Raw genomic sequence first — 24,935 nt, 5'->3', positions numbered from 1 at the left:
AGTGCATAGAACAAAGGCTGTCCAGCATGGATCCTTGATGTGAACTTGTGTGGAAATATTATCTGCAGAAAGGGGCTTATGAGCACTTCCAAACAGTGACTGTTTATTAAGATTGATTCTGTTGGCAATATCCTAAAGAGACATCACTAGCACATGCAGTGTGACACATTTTATGTGGGTGAAATTATGAGCTAGGCAGTTGTTAAATCCCAGTAAATGCTCATTTCCAGGGTGGTGATTGCTTTTATGACCTGAAAATAAAAACTGGGAGGTGTATGTGTTGTTGGTTTTATCTTTTCCTTACTCTTGATTGGCATATGCAGGGCATTTCCTGCGAATGAGTTATATTCTATCACTGTTCAACATCCTGCTCATTTTTTATGATTCGAAACAATTATCCTGAAACGGGATGTGTGTGTGTGTGTGTGAGAGAGAAAGAAAGACCACAGAGAATTTGCCGTACAGAACATAGGATTCCTCTCCCCCATTATTTTTATCCTGTGCGGTGAGAACAGGAGGATGGCAGAAGCATTTCTGAACATCTTTTGTGCAAAGCTTCCCATAAAACCTTGAATGCATTCTAACATGCAATTTCTTATATGTTACCCCCTTGTCTGCTTGAACCATTTGTAGCGTGGGAAGTCTAAAATCCAAGTGCTTCTAACAGTGGTGTCCACTCTGGGGACAGCCAATGTTCACCTGTATCCCTTCATACATATTTGTGTTTCTCTTTTGTGTATATTTTAACTTTTTTTTTTTGGCCAGGTTAGTTTTTCCTTTTCATGTGGTGCTGTAGCATGAAACTTCACGGCCACACAGCATTATTGGTATTAGAAATTAAGGAAGTGGTACAGAACATTCAAAATTGTCTGTTTTTCTCCCCAGATATTTTCTTTCTGCTCTGCTGATTGGAGGTGAGAGGGGAATTCCTCTGCCTGTTTCTTCATGTATGAACTGTGGGTTTGTATTCTAGATGAGAGTGGCTTGGATTTTTAGCAGGTTTTTTTTTTTGCTGCGTGTTTTAAGGTAACTTGAAAACCGTCTTAACCGTTGTGCCTCTGGTTTGATCTCAGGAAGGAAGATGGGTTTTCAGCAGCAACCATATCCTGGAGACAGTATATTATTTCATTTAAACTATGTCGATTGCTTCTTTCCACCTCTTCCCCATGTTCCCCCTACATTTTGTGGAGCAGACTTGATTTTAATTTTTCATCTGTATTTATCTCTTACTGTGAAGCTAAAGCTTTTAGCATAGCCTAGTTATCAACTGGTGTATCGGAAAAAGGCTCTTTGACTTTTGATGTGACAAATAACTTGCTGTGTGAGAAAAGGCGAAGCACATTCCACCCAGATTGCTCCCTGGCTGATTCCCCTCAGGCTCCTTTACCTTGAGAGCCGGTTGTGTTTATCGGTAGAGCTTAGTGTCTTGAGGAGTACTTGGGTCAAACTAGGTGGTCATCAGATATCTCACCTGACCTTGGCAGGGCAGGTTGGAACCTGATCAGTGTTACCTGCAGGGGCTATTTCCCCTCTAGCAGAGGATCAGGCTCTGACTATGTGATTCTTAAACAGGAGTTGCAGTGAGGCAAGTTGGGTTCACATGGGATGTATGGATTGTTGTATTACTTTACAAGGATAGTTCTTTCAAGATGAAAATGGCCTGGGGGGAGGATGTTGTTAATGTCCTTACTGTGTCTGTTTTCACTTGCTGAAATTCTCTGTTTTCTTTGCCTTTCCGATAGGAAGGGTTCTGCAGTTTGTGACAGAAAGCAATCTTTTCTAATTCAGCAAATCTGTTCCAAGAGACCCAAGAAAAGACACCTATTTCTAGTGGGCAGCAGAGCTATTGATGTAACTTACTTTTGAGGCAAAGGCTCACTTTTGTGTTGGCAGAGTGGCAGTTTTATGGCAGCAAGAGCCTGAGATGGACTCAGCAATGTGAAGTACTTACCTGAAAAACTTGCTACAGAATCTCCTGCTCTGTCATCTGAAGATAGGCCTGTTGCAGAGTGAGCTGAAATCTGTCGGTGCATCTGTGTTTTGTTTTAAATGATTCATAGAAAACACCTGTATTCTTCAGAGCAACTCGGGTTTTGGTTTTTCCCTTTTTAACTGAAAAAAGACTGCCCTGCATAAAGTGTGAAGCAGCACAAGGAGATGTGTATTGTACTTGAAAGGCTTTGGAAAGAGCTGGAGCACTGAAGTTGGAAGGAATTAAAGCATTTGAGTTGCTACATGTTAACAGTTGGCACTAATATGCTTCTGACCTCTGGTAACATGGCTGAGAAAATACTCTAGATTGCCTCTTGTAAATCAATTTCTATTGGCTTGATTAATCTCTGTATCTGTGCCTGGTCTTTTCCACCATCTCTGGTGGTGTACTAGTGTGTTGGTTGGTGCTGACTAAAGAGGAGGACTTGAGTCAGAAATACTGTTCTTTACAGATGATGCATATGCTGCAGCCTCTCCAAGCATTCCAGACAAGCTTTGCTGAATTTGAGATAAGTAATAACCTTTTTTTTCTGAGGTACTTGGTGGCAAGCAACCATATTTGCTAACGCAAGCTGGTATTTTATAGTCCTCTTGCATCGTGCATTTAATTGCTGTGTAACTGATTCCTGCTGTCTCGAGTGTACATTGATTTTTCTTTTTTATGTCAACTGTTTAACAGGCTGCAGTACATAGGGGAATTTTGCACCCTCTTCCTATTTAAAGGAGTACTTGGAGCCGTTGACAGATATTATTTAGCTTAGACAATACAGTACTGTTTTAACAAGGGCACATGCATATCCTAAATTCTGTGAAGTTACAGTTGGGCACTAACTGCTCAGAGAAATTCAAGGCAGCACTTTCTTCCCTTTCAGCACCTCATGCTGGGTGCTCAAATTGTTTAATCCCCACAAGTGGTGAATTTTATAGCATGGATACAGTAAAGAGGGATTTTCTTTTGTCTTACAAGCCATGAAGATCAAATTCTATCTAGATTTTTTTTCTCTAGGACTCAGAATTATCTTAGCCTTTCTTGTCTTCAAGGTCTTCTCTGTCTCCTTTTTGGATGTGGAGCCAAAAATGTATGTGATGATGGTATAATTTGCTCTATGTGTAGAAGGCAGCCTGTTTTTCAAGTTGAAGCAAATTTTTGGAGGTAGGTGAGGTTAAGGAGGAGCCAATAAGATATTGTAAGCAGGCTTTTTGAAGCTGACTTCACTCATTAGTTATACTGGGATGAACCTGTGAATTCAGCAGAATTATTTCAGGCTTGCACTGTGAAGGTGATTGCTGTTACATCCTCTGCCTGGTGTTTGAAAGACTACTGCAGAGATCCTGTCCCTTTTTAGAGACGGGAAGGAAAGTAAGAATATTGCGAACAGAACATGTGGAATCCCTTGACAAGTGTGACACTGCCTGCTACCCAGGAATTGGATGCTGAGAAAGGTAGTCGACTTTCACTGCCTGTGAGAACAGAGACTGACAGCTCTGGAGGCTGAGGCTATATTATCCTCTCAGAAAAAAAAACCACAAAACCAAACAACAAAACAGAGGAGGTTAAGAAAGGTGATTAGCTTAGGCAGTGTTAATGCAAGCTTTGTATTGTGCCATGAACCGTTTGAAGCCCAGGCGACTACTACACTATGTGCTTCCTGCCTATCAAAGCCTCAAGCATCATCAGGAAGTGGAGCAGCAAGTTAAATGAGCTTGTTTAGATCACATGTAAATTTTTGCACACCAATATGGGTGCAGTTTTTGAGGGCAGATGAGTTTCCTTAGCTATGTATCTGCCTGTAATTGAGTTGTAATCTGCGGTGTGCTATGTGGTGCTCTCATGTGGGGGCACAAATCGCAATTAAAGGCCAGTAGCATGCAGTGGAGGAAGGCAGGTAAAAAAAAGTATAGAAAAATGTAACTAATTAAACTGATCTAGTCTGTTTCTTTTATGTGAAGCTGCTCCTAGGAAGGTGATGATCTGAGTATGTTTGGGAAGACAAACCTCTCAATTGTCCACCAGTCTCCTGGTGTCCAGGAACTAGCTCTCAGATGAGGAGGTGTTGTTTAGCTTTCTGGTGACAAGGAATAACTTTGGGTGTGAAAAGTCAGAGTAATAAAGGTTGAATCTCTGGAGTTACTATAGACACAACCTCCAGCTCAGAGCAGGCATGGCACTTGGCTTATTCAGGTCTGTATGTCTTATGTAATGGTTTGGGCTATATGTAGCAGATGAGTGTCTCTCATGAGATGTTCCCTTGAGAGAAATGCTGTGCCTGGTTCCCAACTAGTAAATCACTGCTATTAGCCAGAAAACAACAGGAGGCTCAGAGGAACATTGCAAAGGCATTTCTGTTCAAACTCACTTATTTAGGTGATACTCATCTGGCTACAGGGACCTGGGCTCTGAGGCCCTCTATCATTTTTGTCTTTGCAGAATCTAGATCCATGAAGAAGTAGTAAGAGCTTGTAGGTGTCCTCTCAAGAGAAGTTGTTGCATTTGCTTAACAGAAGAGGAAGGTCTTGTATGAAGTAAAACCATATTTGCCTCTGCAGATATAACAACCTCTCTCCTTCCCTTCCCTCCGATGCAAGCACGTATTCCAGGACACATATGTCTTAGAATAGATAAAGCATTTCGATCCTTACAAACATGATGTTTTCAAACATCATTGCAATCCCTCATGTTTTCAGTGGTATGCTCTAGGGGTATGGGTGGGTGTTATTATTTGGCCATTGTTTTTTTGCCTTTAGGCTGTGTTTGGCAAAAGAAGTTTTAAGTAAATTCAGTTTACTTCGTACTGGTATTAAAAGCTTAAACCACATTATTTCTCTTTGGTATTCCATGGAGAAGACATTGCTAGAGTGAGACTTACACTGGGATAACTTGTCTGTGTTTTATAGGTAACTCTGTAACATAGCATGAGCTTTCCTGATGTCTTCTGGAACAAGAAAAGCTAAGCTAGCTAAAGTAGAGAAGCAAAAACTGAGTAAAAATTAAATGTGGATTTACTTCCACTATTAATGACAGTTTCTAGTGTAATAGGGCTTAATGCGTGGCTGCTGCATGCCTTGTACTGTGGTGTGCAACTTCATTATGTTGTGGTTTTCCCAATGTGTGACTGTAAGGTCCAAAGTTTGGCTCCAGCCAAACTTTTAGCTGCTGGTGTAGGGTTGTGCCAGATACGCCTGGCACATGGGGAGGTGGTGACCTTATATGTGTGTGGGGCACAGGCAGCCACGGGGAGCACAACAGTTTATGTACTGCACAAGGTGGCACAGCAGGCATTGGCATTACTGTGGCCAGACACTGAATAAAGTCTTCGGTCTCAGGTAAGTGCCAAACTTGGGAATGCAGGGCTGCTACCTGGCCTGAAAAGAAAAACAAAGTTTTAATGCGGAAGTACTGTTCTTGGGTGGGAAATGTTAAGGTAGAAAAAAGCAGAGAAGGGTTTCTGGTGTGCCTTGCTCCTGGTATTGTTGCAGACTCCGGAGGCGCACATTTGTGCTGTAGTGGGCATTGAATAAACTGCTGAATGTATCTAGAGTGCAGATGTGCACTGATAGCTATACCACAGAGGAAGATTCTTATGAATCTCTGTTGAACAGAAACCCAAGACACTTTGTCCTGATGCCTAAGTTGGAGGGTGTACTTGTCGTTGTTCTAGGGGAAGATCACAGAATGACCTGAGTTGGAAGGGACTAGCAAGGATCGTCAAGTCCGCTCCTGTCCCTGCATAGGACTCGTATCCCTGCAAGATGAATTTGAGGACACAGTAGCACTGTCCTAGATCTTATCTCCTTTTGCATCAAATGGAAGCACTTCCTTGCCAGGCTTCATTGGGCCGGAAAGCTGAAATACTTGGGTGTTCAGAAAAAAAAATTCCAGTAGCACTGCGGTTTCTGAATGCCTAATGAGCAGTGACGCCTTAAAGGGAAATGGTCAACTGAGAAATCCTACCTTTTTCTGAAAAGTTCTCTAAATCTGTTTATGTAAGTGTATGAGAAAGTTTGCAGGGTGATATGTTACATTTTCCTTTCAGATCGTAGTGAGATCATCGACATAGATACTGTTATTTTGATATCCCATGGAATAAATCTGGTCCTCACAGATCTGAAGGCTTGTCTATGCTTCTGTTCTCTGCACAGCATGAGGTAATGAGCAACTGAGCTATCATGAGCCTAAAGTTCAGACCACAGTGGAGCAACTTGGGGGCATCTCTAGTATCTGAAACTCCTTTTAATTTTTGGAGGGGAAAAAATCTTTTAATTACTGAATAGATGACAAATACGAGGACCAAAGCGAGACTTTTGAGACAAAGTTTAGCTGCTTATAAGCTGGAAGTAATCATGGCTCTCCTTGCTAATGAAGTTTAATGTTGGGACTGCAGACCTCAGAAGGCAAACATGGGAAAGGAGAATGTAAAAGACTTAATTTTCATCTGCTCTGTGAAATACCAGCCTTTCCTCCTCATCCTCCTTATCCATTGCAGGGGATTGGTGCCATGTGCGGGGTCATTTTGGCCACTGCCACTTCCTGCAGTCCTGTGTGCTTGTGTTGGCGTTGCCCATGTAACTGCTGGTCTGCTCTGACCTTTTCTTCTCAGACTTGCACTGCTTCTTACCCCAGAGTGCAAAGGGGACACCGCATCCAGCCCTTGATTTAGGTGATCCTGAAATGGACAGGCTCTCCCAAGTTCCACAGAGGAAAAAAAAAATGGATTTTGTTTGTCTCCACAAAATCTGTGTTTTCTGAAAACAGTAACAAGGTTGTTCTGGTTTGATCACTGTTAGCCAGGAGCAGAGTTAGTGATACTAGGCAAAAAGACAGCCTAGATATGTTTGTTATGGAAACCCATATTTAATCTCTCCCAGTGACCTCTGACTTGCCTAAAGCTGTGCTACAACCTTTTTGATTTCCAAGACTATTGATTGCCCTCTGTGTCTGAAAATGCTTTTCATTCTGTCATGCCTCTTGTTTGCAATAGTCTTCCATTTCACGTGGAAGAAATGCAGAGTATAGATCTTGCCAGGAATTGATTGGGAGTAACTTCTGGTGGCACAGAGCATCTTTAAATAAGATGAACTTAAGCCAAGTGCTGAAGCCTTTGTTGCAGTAAATACTTAGCCTGGCAATAGCTAAAATTTGGATATTGAATGTTTTTCCCTCTGGCACTTTCTGGCTGTGAGGTTGTTAACCAGATAGTTGCTGCCTGTGCCTTTTCTGTGCTGCAGTGCTTTTCCCCTTTACTGCTTGTGACGAGGCTGAAAAAGTCTTGCTATCTCCGCAGCAGACTTGCTGTCAGAAGTCCACAGGAGAGCTATACTCCAAGTACCCGAGAAACTGTCTTTTTTGTCTTCCTAGAGGCAAATGCTTGACTCTGCTGGAGCCACTTTGTGTGAGAGTGTTCATCTCTGGGTTTCTTGCCTGAATTCCCTTCCACAGGCAGGGAGCAAATACAAAGTGAGATGTGTAGGTCAGAGAAATAATCTACCTGGTGTCAGACTGGAGTGTTTTAAAGGGACAGAAAGGGAAGACTGGAGTTGTTGTGACCTGGATGAATCTGGAAAGTAATGCTGGCAGTGGTTAATCTGGTCTGTCACTTTCCATTTTACTTACTCCTGGCACTTCCTTGTCAGAGTGGACTTTTACATTGTGTTCTCTCTGTGGCTTAGGCAGCTCAGCACTGCTACAAAATCCTTCTAATCCTTTTTGCAATCCGTCTTTGCACCGAAAACTCAATAGACAAAGTGAATACTTGAACTTCAGAGAGCAAGTGTTGGTTCAGGTTTAGGAAGAATGAAGAACAAGCAAATATGGCAAGTCCTTGTTGGGGCTGGGTGACTTGCAATATGTGAGTTAACTTGTGTGCTATAGCTTGGCAGCTGTTGAGAGATTTCTCTAGTAGTAGGGGTCTTATCTTTTTGCTGAAGACTTTTCACAGCTAAATGATACCCACCATTAGGTGCTCAAACAGAAAAAGACCTTATTAATCTGGTTTTTAAGAGATAATGAGGATGCTTTAATACTGTCCTTCTTGAATTCTGTATCCCGTATTATAACTTTGCTGCATGTCAGACCTGTGTGTGGGGTAGCACTGCTGAAGTAGAAGCTTTCTCAGCTGGTGTGCCTGTATTCTGCAAGATATTGGGAAGCATTGCTGCCATGTGTTAGGCTTCATATTGTTGAAGCCAGATGTGTTGTTGGGTGCTGTGATCTGAACCAACTGTTGGTTGCAATTCTGAATTGAAGATGGCTTCAGGACAGCAGTTGAGACTTACTGTGCTGACCATGCTTACTACTGACGAATGCGTCACTGCTCCAGAGTGTTACTGTAATCTGCTAGTGACAAAACTAGTCTTTCAGTGTTGTGGCTCTGACTGGGCAGTGGGTAAACCAGACTCATGGCAGGGCTAAGCAAAACTCCCATAGGAGTGTTTTTATACTCCACATCCTGGCATCCTTTCATGAAAAGTGCTTCAAGCTTGACAGTCTGGGCTGGAATATTGGCAGCACCAGTTCTTCAGAATGCCAAAACTGGACTGGGGATGATGGGGCTGGAACAGGCACATTTCCTCGTATCTTGGAAGGAGTGACCTATTACTTTTCTTTTTAAATAGGAATGAGCTCATTCTCTGTACCTCAGATACTGACCATATGGTATTCCTGGTAGAAGCAGCAGATGTTCCTCTTGCTGTGTTTTGCTTTGTTATACAAATTCTTTTTGTTTTCTTTCTACCTTGTCTGCAATAGACTGTGTTAGTGTTCAGCTCCAGTGTATCGGGTTATTGCCCTGAATTTCTAAATGTGCATTTACAAATAAGATGGGGGCTGCATAAAATGTTGTTTGTGATGTGGATTGGGGGGGGTGGGATGTATGGGTTGTAACTGAACCTTGTGTTCTGGATCAGTATGCTCAGCTGTAAATACTTTCTCTTTCTGTTTTACTGTTACTTATTGCCTTTGCACTCTGTTCTTCAACATAAAACAGAATGTTCAACCCCACCGTCTTTGTGGTAGTTTAGTTTTGCTAGTGAATGCAATTTCTTTGCAAATCTGCATCACTTTGTATGCCGAAGCAGTGTTGGTTTAGTGAGAGAATGGGGATATTTTTGCGTGTAAGTGGTTGTTCCCTATGTTCTGCCTGCCAGTATAATTGTTTGTCATCTGGTGTACCTGTGAGCTTCTGTTCTGATTTAGTAAGGGAGAGTAGGCATATAATGGTGGACTGCAGCAGACAAATGTCTGAGTGCCAGATAGAACGGGACATCCCCCAGACTGGATGCAAGAATTTAAAGGGTTACACCAACAAAGGGTTGTTCCCTATTCTGCGTTTGTCTGGGGCTTAAAGGACTTGACACAACACTAAGAGTGTTCCCTTTCTGTCCCTTTAAAACACTCCAGTCTGAGACCAGGTAGATTATTTCTCTGACCTACACATCTCACTTTGTATTTGCTCCCTGCCTGTGGAAGGGAATTCAGGCAAGAAACCCAGAGATGAACACTCTCACACAAAGTGGCTCCAGCAGAGTCAAGCATTTGCCTCTAGGAATCCAGCCATGGTCAAAATTTCTTTCCTTACCCTGTCCAAGGACCCTGCCTGCCAGTCTTCTGTGTAAAGATGGGTGTGTGTCAGTATCGATGTGTTTACTAGGAAGGGTATCAAACAAAGAAAAATGTGATGGTAAATAATAGATCAAGGGAGGTGATTCTGCCCCTCTGTCCCGCTCTTGTGACACCCCACCTGGAGTATTATGTCCATTTCTGGAATCTTCAGTGTAAGAAGGATATGGAGTTGTTGGAACAGCTTTATAATGGCCTGCCAGTACCTGAAGGGGCTACAGGAAAAGCTGGAGAGGGGTGTTTGCAAGGGCATGTAGTGATAGAATGAGGAGGAATGGCTATAAATTGGAGAGGGGGAGATTTAGACTAGACATAAGGAGGCAGTGCTGCACAATGAGGGTGGTGAGGCACTGTCACAGGTTGCCCAGGGAAGCTGTGGATGCCCCATCCCTGGAGGTGTTCAAGGCCAGGTTGGATGGGGCCTTGGACAACCTGATCTAGGGGGAGCGTCCCTACCTATGGCAGGGGGATTGGAACCAGGTAATCTTTAAGGTCCCTTCCAACTCAAACCATTCTATGATTCAGTCTATGAAATACTTTTTTTAAAGATTTCTGGAATGAGGAGGAGGATTTGCTGTTAATATCAAGGGAACTGCCATGATTTAACATGGAAAACTTTTCCTTAGTTCGGTGGAGTGTATGGTTATGGCATTGCTTACAGTGAAACAAATAAAAGCTTTGTCATTCTTTTTTGAGAGAATGCAGATACCAGCTTTTTCCATATATGAATGCCTATGGAACAGTTCAAAGTTCTGTGAAAGTATGTGCATGGGTGTTGATGTTCACTGGTTAATGCAATACTTTAATACTAGAAAAGGCCCTAGCACAGGTCTTGTGACCAGCCTGTTGATGTGGTATCTCTTGATAATGCTTTGGAATTCTTACAGCAATGGCAAGGGTCAGTTCTTCTGCGGGGAAAACATGAGCTTCTAGAGGAGGAGTTCTTTCTGGTGAAGGAAGCAGAGATAGGGAGATGATTATTGCAGAGCAAGAGGGGTTTGTCTCAGACCATGCACTGAAGACAGCTGTGGTACAGAACTGCCCTTCCTACGTGTGCTCAGAAAGCACTAGTTCTTTCTGGAAGACTCGTGTCTGGGTGCTCTTGGGCTTGCTGTTTTCTGTTTGGAAACAGCAAGTCACCTGTGATGGTGCATTTGTACAGTGCTGCTTAGTGTGTGAGAGCTTGTAGTTGCTACATTCAGTGAGACAAGATGGTCTTGTAGGCGGCTTTAACTGCAAAATACTGTAACTTGCAGGTAGTTCCAAACTTACTGTGGCTGCTTGGCAGTGCAAGCCAATGGCCTGTGCTGTTTTAAGCATTTGCTTGTGTAGGAGACTCAAATTTGGATGGCTGTTTGAAGGAGAAAGGGTGCGTTTGAGGACGTTTGGATTAATAGTAGAGTTATTCAGTTATGACAGATTGCTCTCAAATTTTAATGTTGTTCTTGGTAGAAGACAAAACCACAGGAGTGAAACCTGCTGATAGCCGTGTTTGTGAGCAGGCTTAGGTTCCCTCAGAATCCCACTGGGGACAGTTACAAGGTTGCAGGAGGCAGCAATTTCATCTTTGTCCTTTATTGAAAGAGGAACAGCTGCAGTGGGGGTGGTAAAATACAAGGAAAGGACAGATAAATGCTAAGACGTCAAGAACAGAAGAAATCTCTTTTTAATGTTCTTGTTTGTATTACAAAAGTTAGCACAGTCTTCTAGGTGCTGCCAGAATATACACTCTTTGAACAACAACAACAAAAGCTTAAACTCTGATGCCCAAGATCAGTGTTCAAGATGGAGATGTTGTGTAGCGAACCTGTGTTCTCTGACCCACTGCTCTATCGTTTACTTCCTACCTCCTTTGCAGTACCCTATTTGTGCTGCAGACATGCTTTGGCTTATTATCGAGCTTTGGAAGATACCTTCAGCAGCAGCTCTTGATCTCAGACAAGGAGGGGGATTTATGCTTGTGTGTAAGGAGGCGTGACTAAACTGGGGAACGGTTTAAAAAAAATCACCAAAACACCCCCATTCCTGTCCCCCCTTGGTCCTCCCCCCCAAAAAAAAAAAACAAAACAAAAAACCAAACAACCAAACCCCTGCCACAAAACCTACACACTTTTGGGAAGTATGTCTGGCATGTGAGAGGAGCCAGTTTGCTCCTTTTTCCCCAGCGCAGGAGATTACTGTGTTCCCAGTTGTGGTTGGTTAGGGAAACCTAATGCAACTACGTGTAGGGTGATGATAACCCCTTGCATGAAGGAACATAGCCTCCGTTACTAGTTTGCAGCTCATTTGGTCTACCAAGCTCCAAAATGTGAGAGCGTAGCTCAGCCCTTGTCACACAAGCCTCACTGGGTTGTTAATGCTGCTGTCGCACAGGGCCTTTGCAAAATGCACACAGTAACTGCCCTCAAAACCTTACAAACTCATTCCTGTATGCCCAGGGGCACTTTTTTTCAGTCATGGGAAGTCCTAGAGACATTGTTAATGAGTTCAACTGAGGAAATAGCACAAGGAGCTGTGGGAGGGGGAAGACTTGCTCCAAGCATGAACTGGAGTGTGTACAGAGAGGGTAAGGAGTTGTGATAGTAATCTTAAGAAAGAAGGAAAGAGAAATTAAAGCAGTGGTGAGGCTGTGTTAAGACATGAAGATGAGGGGAAAGAACTGGGAACCGGAGAGGGAGAGCCATTAGCAAGGAAAGTATTAGTCTTTACTCTTTTCATAAATCTGGTTTTATGAATTAATAAATATCAAGCTTGTGACAGTGTTTGTAGCTACAAAAATAAAAAAGGAGTTAAATATTTACTGATAAGGATTTGAGGGAAGCCTGTTTCCAGGCAGTCTTGCTCTTTGATTCTTGCTTCTGAGCCAAGTTATTGGCATCTTCTGGGACAGAAATAACTCATGTATCTCAGTGACCTTTTAATTTCCTTTTCAATCTTCTGAATCCAGTGTAATGAACAAAGAAAGCATTAAGAAGAAGCCTAGTGCATATTATACTGCATGTTTGCAGTAGACCAAATAGCTCTGGATTTTTTTTGGGTGTTACATTGTAGGAACCTGCTGTGAGAGTAGGATCACAGGGAACCAGTCGTGGTTCAGATTCACGTTTTTTTTTTTCTCCATGTAATGCTGGCTCACAATACCTTTGTAGCAGTGATCTCTCTTTTTCTGTGTTTATACAGCACCTAGCACAATGTGGTCTGATTCTTAGACTCCAGTTTCTGCTGTCCTTTGCCCTGCAAATGCTAATGAGGCAAGATGTGCTTGTGAAGGGTTGCTTTTACTTAGTCAGGTACCTTTCCAAAGCAAAAGCTTATCCCTTGGCATGTGCCCCATGCTTCCTGCCTGCATCTCTTCCCTTGCAGTGACTTCTGTAATGAGTCACAACAACTAGCTGTAATGTATAAAAAAGGATGTTAGAAAAGGATGCTGAAGAGAAAGGCGTAAGAAATGACATTTCAGCGAGAGGCTTTCGGGGGTGAGGGGATGAGGGAGACACATGCAACGGAGGAAGAAGCAGCATGACATCAGTGGGCTTTTTTTATTGCACAGCATGAAAAGATATCACAACTAAAATCTGATCTAACCTTTTCTTCCTGTGTCTTACAAGAAGTGTTTTCCATGTAAGGCACAGGATAGCCTGCTGTAGGGAAGCATGTGGCTGTCATCTATTTCAGAAAATGTGCCTCAGCATTCAAACAGAAGAAAACAGACCAGGTAGACCTGTGTTAGCTGCAGCCTTTATTACCCATGTTCATGCTATTTAAAAACTAGCAGAAGTTTAAAAACTTCTCCAACTTGATTCTAGTGAAATGACAGGCTTGCCTAGTTTGCTGGGTGCCTGTAGGTGAGGAGAATAAGCCAAGCATTGCTAGGGCTAGGCCTGGCATTTCTGAAGTCAACGTAGTTGTATTACCTGGCTGATGGTAAGCCAAAACCCTTCCAGAAGGCTGCTAGAGCTCTGGTTTGACAGTTGGTAAATAATTTCTTATGCAAGTCACCTATACAAAGCAGCCCACAGTTCACGTGTGGTTTTAAAGAGAAGCATTGATAATATTCATCACTTCTCTGAAATTCTTCAAGACTGCTTAATTTCCCCGATACCCTTTTTCCCTTCGTGCTTTTTTCCTAGCTTATAATAATGGAGGAAGAAAATTTGTCTAGGAAGTGGAGATTTAATCTTTTCTTGTCTAAAGAAGAAGAAGATTCCTTTTTGCTTCTTGAAATGAAAGTGTTTGCAGATGTTTGGTTAGTCTTCTTAATATCAAAAATAATTCCAGCCTTTAACATCAGCTAATTCCATGAACTGGACCCTCCCAGTATTGATGATGGTAGGGCAGTAATGTACATGTACCCTGTTACAGTCTCCTCTTCAGCTTTTTTTAGGCTTCTGCAAAGTCTGGGAGACTCATTGTACTTTGTGCATCTTTCTTGTGTTGCATTGTCTTTCACGTTGCTAGCATAGGCCTTAATTCACCAGTCTCAAACCTTTTGCATTTTGTGTGTAGGCCTGGGTCAACACTCATGGAAGTGAACAGGGTTCCCTCTGCATATTGTCATCTGTCAGTGACTGGTTTGTAGGCGAGCTCTGTAGCCTGCTCTCAGGAATGTGCAGCAGACATGAAGCATTAACATGCTCTGAAATGACATGGCCCTCACAAGGCTGGTTCTTACCTCTTTATGCATTTCTTCATTCTTATCAGACCAGGACTTCTTCCTGCAGTTAGGAAGTCTGATGGTGAAGCTTATTTCCCCAGGGAAGGAAGAAACAAAGAAAGCAAAAAATTTCAGCTTGAGCATCTTGCAGCTGTTGACACTGCAGACCATCACCTGCTCTGCTTTTCTCCTTGCAAGTTGAAGTGCCTGCGGTGTTTGCAAGGAGGCCTCAGTCCTCAGAGCCTTTGCCTCTTATGAAGAATAACTTTTTATGTCATGTGTTGCAGAGTTCTGAGACTGAAACTTGCTTTTGGTCTAGTGACATACCCAATGGCTTTCTTTGGTCATAAATAAAGATTTCTGGATGGGAATGCTTCTTAAACAACTGTAACTCCAGCCCTGTTAGACCTGTTTCATCGCAAACGTAGCCTAAATGTTGTTAGTTTCTTCAGATTCAGTTTGTTTGCAAGGAGCTAATGAAGACTAGTTGATGCCTTTGATGTAAATAAAGCATGGCCATCCTTGGTGGAGAAGATGAAACTTAACCTTGGTCGCTCAGGAGTAAGTGTTGGGCGCTGTCCTCACCAGCAGATGGTTCTACCTTTCAAAAGGGCCAGTAATAATGTTTCACTGGGATTTCTTTCCATTTGCAGGGGTGGTATGAAGCAGCCTTTGCAGTGATTCCCAGCAGCTATACTTGGGTGCCTCCAGAGTGTGATTTGAAGTGGGGGGTGGGCTGGAGAAGAAGGTGGAGGCTTCTGGGCTTTGCTAGAGGCCAGGAATGGGGATGTGGCTGTTGGAGAAAGGGCTTCTGATAGCTATTGTGCTCTATATTATGCTGTAAAGAGGGTGGTTTCCTCAAAATGTGCCTTATAGCATCCTGTGGAGCCTTAATGGAGCTATTTATCTTCCACAATGCAGGTCTTTTTGTCCTTCCTCCACTTTTCCCTCTGCCTGTGAAACAGTGGCTCCACTTCATAAGGAGAGTAGATGGTGAAGTGCAAAAGGAGACAAAGAATATAGTTTGTATGTCATGTTCAATTCACAAGGAAAAGTAGTTTCAGGTGAGCTAGAATGTGTATAAAAGCAAGTGGAGGCCACAAACTGAAACTTCTAAGTGGCCTTTTAAGATGCTGCTGGAAGCCCAGGCAGTTGCAAATGACAAACCACTACCTGGTCTGCATACTACCCACTGTGCACAATGTTCACAATACAGTCTTTCCCTGAATTTTATAGTAGAGCTACAGATGATATCTGGGTTTGTTGTTTGCTTATGTTTGGGTTTTTTTTTGTTTGTTTCCCAACAGTTGTTTCTCTGTTTATTTAGTGAAGATAAGTGAAGTTAGCCTAAAAAATTTGTCAGTTCGTCCTATGCAGGAGCCCTTCTGGGAACTTTGCATAACGTATTTTTATATATATATATATATATATATTTTTTTTTTTGTGCATAAGAATGACAAGCTCAGTTAACCTGTGCGTGAGACGGTTGCCAGTCTGTTGATGTTTAGACCTTTCTGCAAGATACAGTTTTTGTTCTTTGCAAAGAACGCCTTAATGTAAGTGGTTGCTCTGTTCCTTTCAAACTGTTGCTCCAGTGCTGTTACTTTACTGTTGCTTCCTGTTGTCTGTTCAAGAGATGCCAGAGGGTTGTTAAGCAAGCTTCCGATACTGATGTCAGGCTGTTTCCTTCCCTCTGCACACATCACATTTGCAGAAACTAACATTCGTGTCTCTGTATGTTTTTTATTTGAAATCTTTGGCCTTAGAGAAAAGGGAGGTTGGTAACACTGAAAGATAGAACAAATGGATTTAGCCTGTTGATTTGCAGTGAAGTCTTAGACTGCAAAGGCAAAAGGAGAACAGCTTTGGTGAGGATGAATGCTAACTCTCAAAAGACTAAATTGCATATCAAATTGGCAAAAAGGGGAAAGCAAATTTGATCTTAAGAGTTCAATAGTAAAGGGATTTAATGAATTCTCTTTCCGAAACTCTCTCTAAAATAGATTAAACGAACATGAAAATCCTCTGCTGTTTTTAAAAACAAATTTAAAAAGAAATTTTAAACCTTTGTGTCTCAGTTTGGCAAGTTTTGCCTATTAATTTTGGTATCCTCTAAGCTCTTGTAGCCAATCTCTTTGTGCTGCTGCTTGGACCAGGTAAAAACATGAAGTGGATGTCTTCTAAACTAGCTTACTTTTTACTAACTTTAACCAATTCACTCTGCAGGAACCTTGTCTCCAGAGACAGGAAATTGCTTGAGGATTACTGGCTGTGCAGGACCTTCATATTTATTTGCAAAATATATGGGGGGAAAAAAAAAAGCCTGCCTTTAAGGGCAATTGAATCCGGAGTTGCTCTGCTTTTCCCATGAGGCTGAGTAGAGGTTACTAGGAATTCTGTGCTAGAATGTTTTTTCTTGATGAACAGTTTGATGGCTTGTATGTAGTAGTGCAGGATGCCTGGAGACACATCAAAACTCCAAGAAAAGCAGAAAGTGATCCGTTTCCCAAGTGGATGTACTGTTCACTTAGCTGCTGGTGGCTTGACAGAGTTTTCCTACCCTGCTGATAGCAAATAGTTAGATGTGCCTGCTCTACAATGCTCTTTTTAGGGGGAGTGGGGAAGGATCTTCCACTTCCCAACACTGTGGGAAGTGTTGGGAAGTGTTTAGCTAGATGAGCCTAAAGAAGAGGTGTTCGAGGCAGCATGTGTGGTATCCTTTATGCTCCTATGCACAGCCTGTTGACACTTGAATATAAGAATGCTGGAAAAGTAACAAAATGCAGAAATCCAATGAAAACCCTCTACTCTCTTCCTCTTCTTGCTTGTGTTTCATGGATGCTTGCCTGGTAACTGGCCCATTCTGTCGGTGGAGGACTATGACTAGAGCCAGGAGGGAGGCAGCACCCAGAAGCACAGCAGTCAGTATATATTGCTTTCAAGGAGGGCAGCTGCACAGGTCACTGGCAGGATGATTCACCTCTAGTTTCTGGTCCCAGTGGTAAAGAGTCATTGCCTGCGGCTTTGCCGGTGTCTGTCTTTGCACGTGTGAGTGTCAGGAGGGAATTTCAACTTTGGCAGGGTTTTCCCTGGAATTTTGAGGCAGACTGGACAAAGCTTAGCTGTGCTTATGCAGTTCTGGGTGGCATATGTAAAAAGCCAAGGTCCCAGGCAGAAGGTTAAATAGCCTGTATCCTCTAACTTTTGGGTGTATCTCCTTCTCACCTGGTACTGGCATATGTGTGATTCTTGCCTGTGTGCAGCCACACTTTGTAGACTTTCTCACTGCTGCACAAAACTAGGATTTACTGCCAGATCACATTGCTGACTTTTGCTGTCCTGCTTTGTACAACTTTTTCTGCTCTTTTGACTTCAGTTTCATTTGACTTCCTTTGTAGGTAAGTCTGTGTTGCCTTTGGCTATCACAGAGCACTCTCACCCTGAATTCTGGCTTTAAGTCTGTGTGGAAACCAGGCTGCTCAGAGCCCTGATTTAGAAAGAGAGTTTAGATCTAGAGCATCTTTATGCATAGTAGATTACTTCTGCTGCATTTTAATGTGGATCGAAGACTGAGCTGGTTTAGAAGCAAGAAGTCTGTGCAATTACTTGGCCCAGCACATAGTACAGGCTACTCCCTTAAGTCAGTGGTTTCACATATGACAGACTGCAGCAGCAGAGCTGAGGTGGGAGTTCTTTACCTCTCCCCAGCTGCTCTTCCTCTGGCTCCAGAGCTGTGCTGGTCCAAGGATCTAGTTTCCTCAGAAAGCTGTTAGTGCAAGGACCTGTTTTCCCCAACAGCCTCTTAATAGTTGCATCACTGTTGTGCAGGGGACAATTAGCTGCAAAGTGGAAGTGGGAATAGCAGCATGGAGGTGTCTGGTTACTCTTTATTCAGGGTAGCACCGCAAGTCAGTTAGTGCGGGATGGCAGAGGGACAAGGCCCTGGCTGGTGCTGCAGAGGGTTAGCACTGATGTACAAAGGGCAAACTAGACTGGGGGTCAATAAAGGCTGAGGGACCACTGCTGCGGTATAAACAAAGCACTGAGTTTCAGGATGAACAGTTACTAGCAGGCAGTGCTCCTTGGCTGCCTCAAAACCATTTGCCTAAAGATTGCTTTAAATTTCTGTTCTGTAGTGACTGGGCAGAGGCTTCTCCTCAGGGAGCAGAGTAACAGTGATCCCTGTGAAACTTGCAGGGTGGGTGCTGTGGGATGGGTGCAGCAGGCCCTTGCTGTGCTTCTCCTCCCTTGGTGTTACAGGTCAGAGCATCAGTGTCCCACCTCTGTGCTGTCCTAGTTCCAGCAAACAGTGTCCATATAGATTTTTTTTTAAATGCTTCTTGCACTAATAGCTATGCCTTGTAAAGTGTCAAAAGTGTCACTCTGACTCAAGTGAGGGAGAAGTTGAAGATTCAAATTGACCTTCCATTGAGATTTAAATTACAGGATTTATTTGTGATAGGTTTTATGCTGAAGTTTCTTACTTCTCAACTCTTTTCTCCAGAATGCTTCTTCTGCCTCACCTCAGTTTAATAATGGAAATCTTCAATGTGCAAACCCTAAATGGTGGCTGTAGGTCTCAGGAGGCTGGTTTGCCATGCTGTTAGCAGTAGACTTGTCCTGGGGTTTTTCTTGGAGTGCAAGGCCTCCTCACTGTGCATATGTATGTCCACCTGTGACATAATGAGCAGCAATCCTTCTTGGAGTGCCTCTCTGGCTTGACACTCTTAGATTATGCAGCTCAAATCAGAATAGAATTACAGCTGATCTCTTGTTAGAAAATCAAATTAAGCATAGCCAGTTGAGGCAACCCAGTTAGAGAGAAAAGGCTGTGGGGATCTTCTGCACAGTGATATATGCCCTCTATGAGGAGTAATTGCCACAGTGCTTTAAAGGAAAAGGAAGCTGTTAGGACTCCTATTTCCCACCTCCTCTTCTCTCAGCCCTTGAGTATTGAATCTGAGATTAATTTATGGCACCCTGCCTGGAGTCTGAAATCATCAGAATATTGAGGTGAATGTTGGTGTGCCTGTTGCTGGTAAGGATGTCCAGCTGGGGAGCCTGCCCAGACCACCTTCTGCAGTTCCCGTCGACCATGGCCTCACAAGGTGGGTCCCTGTGCAGGTGGTATGCTACTTGTCCTACAATTTTATTTGCAAGGGGTTTGAATGGCAATGTAAAATTTGAGTTTTCGTCTCTTAATTGTATGCTACCAAGAGTGATGTGGCTGGGCTTTCTAGAGCGCAACATGCCCAATGCCAGTGTTGTTGGTCCCTGCCAGAGTGAGGATTTGTGGCAGTATATGTGCGCCTGATGTTAGCACAGTGCATCCTAAATGGGAAAAGCACTAGGAAACATCCAACAACTTAGCTGCTAAAAAAGAAAAGGGAACTAGTGAGATAGTAGATAGGAAACTAAGCTGTGGTGCTGAGACCCTTAGAAGGCCTGCTCCCCCTGCCAATTACTGAGATCTGTTGAAGCAGTTCTCTGCTCTGTTAGAATCCCAGATACAGTCTTAAAGTCAGAACCACAATTTGAAACAGTTGCTTTTTAACTTATGGAGTTTGTGAGATGAAGTGTTGTGAGAACTTAAGGGGCAGTCTTATTTCTCAGAGTATTCGTGTGCGTGTTTATCTTTGAAAATAATTTTGTGCTGACAAACATCTAAACACCAGGGATTTGCTAGCCTGGAAGGTTCTGATATTATTAGGATGTCTATTCTGGAGAACTTTCTAAAGAACTTTCTAAAGAAACTGTGCAGTCCTTATTATTTATATCACAGCAATTGTCATCTGTTGAAAGAGGGTAAGTGGATGTTTTCATATCTGGGGTGGCATCTTCTAAACTTGTGCTGTGTCTCATAGCTGTGCTTTTAGGAATAAATGTAGGAGTGCTTAACTCTTCCAGTGCAATGGTTAAATAAGGAACTGTACTGGTTCACTGATCTTTATTTAAGAGGGCTTTAAGAAGGATTTCTCAAATGGGTGTCCTCTTCAAATGGCTGTGCTGCCTGCTGGTTTTGCAACTGCATGTATATCAGGCTGATGCTTTTAGCCACATTAGTTGAAGTGAAAGCCCAACAAGTGGTAAGGATGGGATAGCATGTTCTAGAAGTGAGGTATTATAAAATAAACCTTTACTCTACATGAACCTTGTGGTGCATTCCCTGAAACAGCTCAACACAGCTGCATAGATTAAGAAAAGCATCCTGGATATACAAGTGTATACGAACCCAGTGCTGCTTCAAGAACCCTGTTCTTGCTGAAAGTAACATTTCAAGCTTGTACATGGTTTCAAGAGGTTCTGCCTTTGCACAGCTTTTCTTTGTGCTCCATCCCTGAATCCATTTCAGTTTACTGTGAGTTTTCTTTTTTAGGACTTATTATTTTTGGAAGGCGTGCTGGAACATTTTGTGCATATGGTCCTCTGTAAATGTGCTGTTGTACTGATTAAAGCTCAAAGTATGAAACCTAGCCTTTCTGATGCAGTGTGGCAGGGGAAAAACGCTGAAACAATAGTTTCCAAAGGGAATGCTTTTCTAAATAAAGAGACATTTAAAAAGAAAAAAAAAAAACACAAAAAACCTGGGAAAGATTGAATGTGAGATGTAGTGTTTTCCACTATCCCCCAGCCCCTACTTTCTCCCATTGCATAGATGCCAGTATTTGCTCTCTTAAAGCAAATCCGACACTTTATTTTAATGACTGGTTTCTCTTCATTCACTAGTGATGTGACTCCATTGCTATAAGCATTTTCCTTCCTACTGGTGCTTGGAAGTTCACAGCCTGCATGTAACTAACTTCTCCTTCCTTATTTGGAAGGATAATTGGATTTTGATCTCTTTACTTCCTCTTCCTGAAAGAAACAGGAAGTTTCCCCTGAAATTGTGTGGCTTTCAAGGAAATTTCTTAAAATTTGGGGAGCTAATGATATCTAGGGCTTTCTCTCAAACGTACCAAGCCAAGGAAAATTTGATGTTTTTTTTTTTTTCAGTCATAAAATTCAAATCTTCTGTGACTGTCAGACTTGGCATGACAACCAAAGTACTTGGAAATGGGGAAGGATCCTCCTAAGACTTTGTTTCTAACAATTTGTCTCTGACTCTGTTTCTAGAAGTACAAAAGTGATATTTGCAAGAATGAAAACCGGGTCCTAGAGCAAGCTCTGCTGTGGTGTCCTCTTTACTGCGTTACATGATGGGAAAGCTAGTCAGTTGAACAGAAAACACTTTATGGCTTAAAGTCTTTTGTGTGAAGCAATGCTACTACATGTTGATATATGAGAGTACTTTGCTAACAGTTTGTCCTTTGCAGTTGTGTGTCTGACGCAGTCGGTCCTGAAGTGAGGTGTGTCTTTTGGAGGCTAACTGTGATGTCTTCTTGGGAAGATGGAATTTACTGCTGCAGTGCACAGATTTATTTAGAAGGCCGGTGTGGCTGGTTGGTTGGCTTTTAAATCTTTAAGATACCATGCAAAAGGATGGCTGTTTAGACTATAGGAGATCCAACTCTGAACTGTGATGATGATGATGTAGCAATGGACTTTTGAAGCGTGCAGTGAAAATATGCTTGCTCCGGTTTTCCTTAAGGTATCCAGGAGCTCCTTGCTGGGCTGACTTATGTCCAATGAGTTCATCTTCCATACGAAATATCTTCAAAATGCCTACGTGTATCTTGTAGTTCTCAAGGGGATACTGCATAGAAAATTGTTGGGGGTCAGAGGTTGGGGTCTGAGGTGTTGTCTTCTTTCTGGTGCTTGTTGAATGTGCACAGGTGTTTCTTAAAAAGGCCTTAAGTCTCGTCTCTTCTCCATTTTCATTGGCTGGATAATTAGGAACAGAGGAAGCTGGCAAGCCGGGTGTCTTGAGCAGCAGCAATGTGTCGAGGTCCCTGTTATGCTTCAAAACTGCCCTGTACATCACACTGGGCTGAGGAATGGTAAACCATTTGGGATTAATCCACAACTGACTTCAGAGTCTCCGTCTTGCAATGGACAGTGAATGATACTGAATACCATCCCTTTGCCACCTTGGCAACCTTGCACCTCCTCTTTGCACACCTTTAAAAGTCTGTTCCTTTCTTGCTTCTTACCTTTAAGAGGACTGTTGGAGTTGCAGTCTGTTTGGTCCACTCAGGATTATCTTCAGGCACGCTGTGCATTTCTCTTTGGGCTACAGCAAGGAAGAAGCTCGTATACAAAGGCTTGCACCCAACTGCTAGCGTGGAAAGGAAATGGATGGAGGAAGGAAGTGATCTCTGCCTTTTGCCTCTAGAAGAATATGCTCAGTTAACCTCAGGGTGACTTCTTGAGGAATGTCAAGTAAGATAAGGAGGCAAACAAGGGAGGGGTGCAAAAGCATGATCTAGATGCAAACAGGGCTAAAGTGATAGGAGGGATAGAAAGGAGGAGGCTGGGGAATAAGCCGTGCAAATTGGTGAATCTTGCAGGTTTGTTCATTTGAGGTACGGATGTTGGTATTACCTTCACAGTTGTAAGGAACTGTGAAAAATTCGTAAGTGAAAAATCCAGTTACCTGGTTTAAAGCTTAAGTGTGCCTTAGTGAGGCTATGGAAGGTTAGGCACATGCCCATTTATCAGAGTTTAAAGTGGAATTTCAGAGCTTAGCCTGTCCAGTAAGTTTCTTCCTGAGCAAATTCTAAAGTTCCCTCTCAAAAATGGGAGTTCTGCATTACCAGCGGTTGTGCTGTTGTTTTAGAAACCTTCATGGGAGAAGGTGAAATCTAACCCAAGATATTTACGTGGAAGAAAGACCTGAATTTACAGGTCATAGGCCAAACCCTGTGACTCTACTGGGGAATGTGGAAGGAAACCTGACAATTCAGGTCCAACTGTAGTTTGCAGTCAGGTCTTGGTTTGCTGGAGCATGTGTGCTGATACAAGTGTCTGGAATAAGCAGCTCAGTCTGCCCTAGTGATTCCTCTCTGTAGCAGGGCACATGTGCAGTTCAGCCAACTGCTTTATGCTATGCAGAAATCTGCCTTTTAATAAATCAAAGATAGGGTGTAAAATGAAGCTACCAAACACACATGTTCTAAATCGTCTGGTTACTTGGAGAGGCAGGTGTAGGGGTAAGTGCTGTATGGGTTGTTTAGTTTTTCTAATTTCCTCTCTTCCTCTTCCACCTTTTCCAATTAACCTGGGTAATTGAAAGTTGGCTGTGCTGAAAAGTCAGATGATTAAGATTTTTCTAAACTGCCTGCAGGTAACTTTAAATGCTTTGTTTTTCTGTCTGTGTCTAGTTAAACTGAACAGTTTAATTGAACTGTGAAGTTATCCCAAAATGTTAAAAATACAACTCTGTTTTTAAATGCTTTCAATTAAACTGGTTTAGTTAGAGGAAGCAAGTCGAATTAAGGATTTCTTTCCTCTGCTGGCACTTAGACTTGATTTTTCTGTGATTTTTCTTGTTAAGCAGGCAAGAGGATGACTTTTTTGTTTTAAAGCTTGCCTGCTCATTGAAAGGAGGCAGAAAAAGAATGCAACAAACCTAGCAACTAAGGGTGAAGGTTAAATTCTCTGAAACACATTGCTCACATTAGGTTCCACCTGCAGTGTGACGATGAAGCAAGAACAATGCTTGTGCTTAGCCTTTCAAAAGTTATGCTGTGCACACCCATCACTCTTCCCGCTGCCAAGATCTTTGCTGTGTGCATTCGAGAGATAGCAAACAATTTCTGAGTATTATTCTGTGAGGAGGAAACTATATGGATAAAACAGATTTCTGATGTGCATGAGGATAACTAATTTACTTTTGGCAAGTTTCAAGTATGATATTTAAAAGCAAGCTAGTAGCATTCCAAACATACTGAACACTTCCCTAAACAAACTGTGAAGAGTCCAGGTTGAAGAGTTCTTTTCCAGCAGCAGTGACACAGGGCATAGCTGTGCCAGGCATCTTAAGCAGCTGGAGAGCTTCAGATTGTCCAGTCTACTCCTCTGACATCCTATGTCCTTGGTGCACCAGAACTACCCGAATCTGGTTCTCTCTCACGTGCTGAGCGTATGACCTTCCAAAGAACATTTTTTCATGGGGACCTGCTGTGACCAAATGGGGGAAAATCAGAAAGTTAATCATAATTCTGGGAAAATAGATGCATGCTTACAAAGGTGTCTTGGACTGGGGAATATGAGTTGGCAGCTTCTAAAAGTCTAGAAGATAAATGGCAGACATCCCCAAGCAGCTTAGTTTAGTAGAGCTCCTGCCATATGTCAGTGTGTTGTCTTTGGAAAGGGATGATTGTGGTTTAAGAGTAAGTGGAAAGTCTGGCCTGCACGATTTCAGTGTGAGCTGATGTGTGCTTCAGGGAGCTCACATAGAGGCAAACTACAGCTTGTTTTGTGAGCGGGGCTGGTTGCGTGGTGAGGGGGACTAATACTGAAGCATCACTCGGAAGACTGCTTGATGATAAGACTTCAAGAAAAGAAAGAGTTGGGGATGGCTGTAGCCTGGGAGTAGTGAGTACATTTTTCCTTGAGAGGGTGTCAGGCTATTGACTTTATGGCCATAGAGAACGGTTTCTTTTCTTGTCTGTATTTAGTAGGTGTTTTTCCATGTGCACGTTAAAAAGGAAGGAAAAACCTTACCTGTATTGACATGACATACTGTTAACAGAGAAGAATCTCCTCTCTGCCCCTTACTGTATTGATGGGAAC

At 42.6% G+C, this 24,935-nt stretch overlaps 1 protein-coding gene across 5 annotated transcripts in view; it reads left to right on the top strand.

Moving 5' to 3' along the window:
* SUSD6 (sushi domain containing 6) overlaps positions 1 to 24,935 on the top strand; it is an 85,033-nt gene that overhangs the window by 9,004 nt on the left and 51,094 nt on the right. The window contains exon 3 of one of the 5 annotated variants that reach the window (XM_054068240.1): positions 886 to 914. The exons of the other annotated variants lie outside the window; for them this stretch is intronic. The gene's annotated coding sequence lies outside the window, so the exon portion shown is untranslated. The remainder of the gene's footprint in view (positions 1 to 885; positions 915 to 24,935) is intronic. 5 annotated transcript variants of the gene reach the window in all.

This window comes from Cuculus canorus, chromosome 5 (assembly GCF_017976375.1).
Source record: "Cuculus canorus isolate bCucCan1 chromosome 5, bCucCan1.pri, whole genome shotgun sequence".
In the NCBI taxonomy this organism is placed as follows: Eukaryota; Metazoa; Chordata; class Aves; order Cuculiformes; family Cuculidae; genus Cuculus; species Cuculus canorus.
This window is presented reverse-complemented; position numbering and strand designations above follow the sequence as displayed.